The following is a 5,033-nucleotide window of genomic DNA, read 5'->3' as shown; positions in this document are numbered from 1 at the left end:
CCTTATTCTTAATTCAATCTATTGTTTTTCATCATGTCTAGACATATAGATTTTGTTTTTATGCTTTCAATTGCCTTAATCATGAGCTAAAACCCTTTAACTTCTGTTTGGGGAGACAATGTTGAGACTATGGTTTGATTTATGGTAGGAATAGTTTAATATTGGTGATTTTGTTAATTTAAGCTTGTTAAAGAACCTTATGTATGAATGATAACTATTTTTCTGTCAATAGGAAGATAATTAAGTTGCATGAACATCTCTTAATTGTTTACCTCATATAATTTAAGTGAACACTTTATTATATGACTAGGATTAGCGAATGTGAAACTAGAATTAATAAGAAAATAGGTAAATTTACGTGTGAGCTTGTGTGATGAACCATCAACAAGAGGTTAACTAAAGGGCCAATTTAGTTAACCATTACAAGTCTTAATTAACCCGAATAAATAACCTAGTGAATTAAATTAATTTAGACAACTGGCCACTGTTTGAGTTAGTTTGCTTTCTAAGGATTAGTGTAGCGAATGTGAACCTAATCACCTGAATCGGTAGCCAATAGAAGAATTAATCCATTGCACTATTACCATAAAATCAACCATAGGATCAATTGAGTTGAACCTAAACAGAAGTCTCCTTCATTATTGAATTTAGTCGAATCTTTGCTTATCTAGTTTTTAGTTAATTAGTTTAAGTATTAGTTAGTAAGTTTCTAGTCTTGTAAAACTAGAGAAAACCCTCTCTTTTATTTTTGGTTAGTTGCTATTAGATAATTTTAGTAATTAGTTTAAATTGCCGTTCCCTGAGTTCGATACCCTGCTTACTAGAACTATACCACCAATAGACAGGTCCACTGCCTTTTGTGTGATTAATTTAAATTTTATAAGTAGGATTAAAAGTAGTTCGTTTTACACACATCAAGTTTTTGGCGCCGTTGTCGGGGAACGGTTCCAACTATGAATTGATTACTATTGTTATCGATCCTTTGTGTGAGATTTTTCTTGCACAAAGTTACTATTTTTATTAGATTTAGCATTATGATTGAATTTTAGTTAGTAGTTTTTAGGAAATTTTGTTTAAAAATTTTTGCTGTTTTTGCACACGACTCGCCGAGTCCCTTCGAACAGACTCGACGAGTCCATCGCTGAACAGAAAATTTTCGTTTTTTAATTTTCTTTTGTTCTTTTTACGTGTGTCTTTCTTTTTGTTTACAGAACGTTTATGACCAAGGGAGGAGGCACACCACTGATCCCACCTTTTGACGATCCGGAAGCAACACTTAGAAGAAACAAAGGCATAACAATTGGAGATCCCGAAAAACCGAAGAACTCACCACTAAGGAATCTTAAATCCGTTTTCAGCAAGAAAAAGGGCAAGAAAGTCGGAGAATCCAGCGCCTCTTTAGCAAGCGACGACCCAATTAAAGAGGACACCAAGTACGAAACCGAAGGAGAAGAAGACCCTACATTCGGGCACGATTCCGATTCCGACGACGAATTCGCTATTCCCATGGCTAACATCGATGAAGTCCCCATGGGGGAATGGAAGAAGAGGATACGAGATGACACCGGCCCGGGACTTGTGCAACCCGCAATTCCAGCAACTACCACTTTTGAGCTCAAGAGTCACATACTTGCTCAACTCAAGGAGATACCCTTTTACGGAAAAGACCACGAAGATGCTTATAAACACTTGGATGAAGTCAATGATGTAGCTGATTACTTTAATGTTCCAAATGTGTCTCGCGAGACCCAGCTGCTTCGTATGCTTCCAGTTACATTCAAGGGTGCTGCAAAAGATTGGCTAAAATCACTACCTCCCGGATCCATCACGACGTGGGCCAAGATGAAAGAAGAGTTCATTGACCAATTTTGCCCACCATCAAAAATAGCCAAGTTGAAAAAGGCCATAGCCAATTTCGAGCAACAAGCGGGCGAATCACTTTATGAGGCGTGGGAGAGGTACAAAGGTTTATTGAGGAATTGCACACATCACGACTTAAATAGTCAACAAGAAGTCTACATTTTCTATGATGGAGTCAATGTGACAACAAGGAAATTACTTGACTCGCAAGGCCCGCTCACAAAGAAGGCACCCCCGGTGATCAAGGAATTGATTGAGGAGTTCTCTAAACATTCTAGAGAATATCACAACCCACGAAATGAAATAAGTAGGGGGTAGTGAACACGGTTAACGATGGCATGGCGGCAATGATGGCTAAACTAGATAGTTTAGATAGGAGGATGACAAAGATGGATCAAACAATCCATGCTATTCGGGTGGGTTGTGAAAATTGCAATGGACCTCACCTTACGAGAGATTGCGATTTGGACGAGAATGGAAATAAAAAGGCGCAAGTATGCTATTCAAGTGGTGACAGATTTGATGACAATTGGCAGAAACCGAAGAAGGAATGGCTCCCGTATGACGAATACAAAAAGGCAAAGGAGGAGAAGTTCAAGCAAAGAGAGAGGGGTTTATATCAAAAAGAGGAACCGGTTATTGAAAAAAGAGCTGATTTGGAGGAGATGTTCACAAGGTTTGTAGCAGCATCCGAGAAGAGGCACAATCAAACTGATAATGAATTGAAGGAGCAAAGAGAAATGCTTAAAGATCATCAAGCTATGATGAAAGATCAACAAAACTTGCTCAGGAATCAACAAGCCTCCATTCATAACATTGAAAAACAGATCGGTCAGCTAGCACAACAAATTAATCAAAGAACACTCGGTGGACTTCCAAGCAATACCGAACAAAACCCAAAAATGGCGCATATAAATGTAATAGCCACCGATTCTAACAAAATCTTCACCCCTTTGACCTCTATCCAGAAGAACCCCAATAAGGAGCAAGCAGAAGAAACAGTTAAAGGAGTTTCAGCTAAATCTGACACGACTCATCGAGTCCCTCTAATGGACTCGACGAGTCCATGGTCTGATGACAAAACTGTTGTTCCCTTAAAGCCTTACAGGCCATCTTTGCCATATCCAATTCGAGCCATACCTGATGAAAAGGTTAAAGAGTACAGAACTTTCATGGAACATGTTAAAGCCCTTCAAGTCAACATTCCATTTGTTGAAACAATACTTCAAACGCCAAAATATGTAAACTTGCTTAAGGGTCTCTTTTCCGCTAGAAAAGATATGGCTGAAGTCGCGGAGTTAGTGTTAAATGAGCTACCAGAAAAGAAGGGTGATCCGGGAAGCATCTCGATTCCTTGTGAATTTGGAAACATAATTGTTACTCAGGCATTGACCGATTCGGGTGCAAGTATTAATCTAATGTCATATTCTTTCTTCAAGAAGTTAAATTTGCCGGAGCCAAAGCCTATTAATATGAAGATCCATCTAGCAGATAAGACAATCATTCGTCCAAAAGGTGTTTGTGAAGATCTTCTCATAAAGGTTGACAAATTTGTATTCCCCATGGATTTTGTAGTACTTGACATGGAAGAAGACCCCAAAGTTCCAATTATTTTGGGGAGACCATTTTTGAACACCGCATGTGCATTAGTAGATGTATGCGAGTCCACACTAACATTAAAGGTAGGAGATGAATCGGCAGTGTTTAAGGCTACACAAGATATTAAGCAAGAAGAAACAAGAAAAGAAGAAGTTTTCTCCATTGATTTGGATGAAGAATTACTAGAAAAAGAGCTTGCACTTTTAAAAGAAGAAAATCCAAATAAATTTCTACTATCTTCTGGAGAAAATTTTGATGCTGAAAAAGATTTAGAGGAGATAGAGAAGTTGTTGGAGGAAACTGATCCAGAAGAAACAATGGAATTTGTGGAATACGCACCGACTTGCCGAGTCGCATCGACAGACTCGACGAGTCCAGTCGAAAAGTTCAGTAATGTGGACAAACTTGACCTGCTATTTACAAGTTCTTTTCCTGTCCTCGACATGAAAATTTTTCCTAATCCTTTGGAAGGTCCAGCAGCAGAAGGCGAAATTGTTAAAAATTATTATGACTTCCAAAACGCTCAAGTAGCTTACCTTGATACGATGATACAAAAAGATGAAGAAATTCGACTTGAGTCACAAATTGCTAATCAGGAAATATTGTCGCCTACAATTAAAAGAACAAAGCCTCGTGCCCGGCTGCCCGCATCTCTACTATTTATGAAGTATTCACATTTGAACTACCAGACTCTTTAGTGAGGGACGAGAGTGAGGAAGAATCCTTCAATTCGAGAGATGATGAAGTAGAAATTGAACGAGAATTCGAGGTTGACAAAGAAAAAGTGCTAGAAATGGGTCGAAGTAATGGGGTGAGGAAAAAGAAGTGTGGAAAAAGGGCTAGGAGTGAATCTGAAAATAATGCTCAAAAGAAGAGGAAAGAGGAATTGAGAAGAGCATACAAGAGGAAAATACATGTTTACAAAACGAAATATAAGCAACAAAAGATTAAGCATGGCATCCCGATGAAGAACAACGAAGAAACGTAGAGCGGGAGGGAGTCCAGCTAAAGACTCCTCAAAAAGAAGCGCTTGGCGGGAGGCAACCCGTTATGAGAGTTTGCTTTCTTTTTCCTTTATCATTTTCGTTTTAGTTTTTGTTTAATTTTCTTAGGATTTTTCTGTTTTCATCTTCTAAATCATCAAAAATGATTGCTTGAGGGTAAGCATGGTCTGAGTGTGGGGTGGATTGAATATTTTTTTATGATGAGATGACAAAATCATATAATCCGGATAACTTTCATTCGCGATCAGACTCGCCGAGTTGGGACCCCGACTCGACGAGTCGACTTTATTTACTGAAAAAAATAATAATATTTTTACATTTGGTAAAAATAGGGTTTTAACCCTGATTTGGAACACATCTCAGCCGACACACTTGCCGTGCGCCTCTTTCTCTCTCAAGCATTCATAAATTTCTTCCAATTTTCTCCCAATTTTTCGAATTTCATCAAGCAAGGTACTTAATTTCTTCTATATTGTTGTTAAAGTCATGATTTTTAGATGTTTGGAAGTATCAATTTGATAGAATACCCGTTTTTGGAATTTTAGAAATTTTAGGGTTTTGATTTTGACT

The 5,033-nt window shown here is 38.1% G+C and overlaps 1 non-coding gene across 1 annotated transcript; it reads right to left on the bottom strand.

Annotated features, from left to right (window-relative positions):
* Positions 1-1,890: 1,890 nt before the first annotated feature.
* On the bottom strand, positions 1,891-1,997 carry LOC145123162 (small nucleolar RNA R71). Its single transcript, XR_013715035.1, has one exon. It is a non-coding gene; the product is annotated as a small nucleolar RNA R71 (small nucleolar RNA).
* Positions 1,998-5,033: the final 3,036 nt, after the last annotated feature.

This window comes from Lactuca virosa, chromosome 6 (assembly GCF_052849685.1).
Source record: "Lactuca virosa cultivar CGN04683 chromosome 6, Lactuca_virosa_CGN04683_v6, whole genome shotgun sequence".
Classification (NCBI taxonomy): domain Eukaryota; kingdom Viridiplantae; phylum Streptophyta; class Magnoliopsida; order Asterales; family Asteraceae; genus Lactuca; species Lactuca virosa.
The sequence above is the reverse complement of the archived record's forward strand: the minus strand, read 5'-3'. Positions and strand labels throughout refer to the sequence as shown.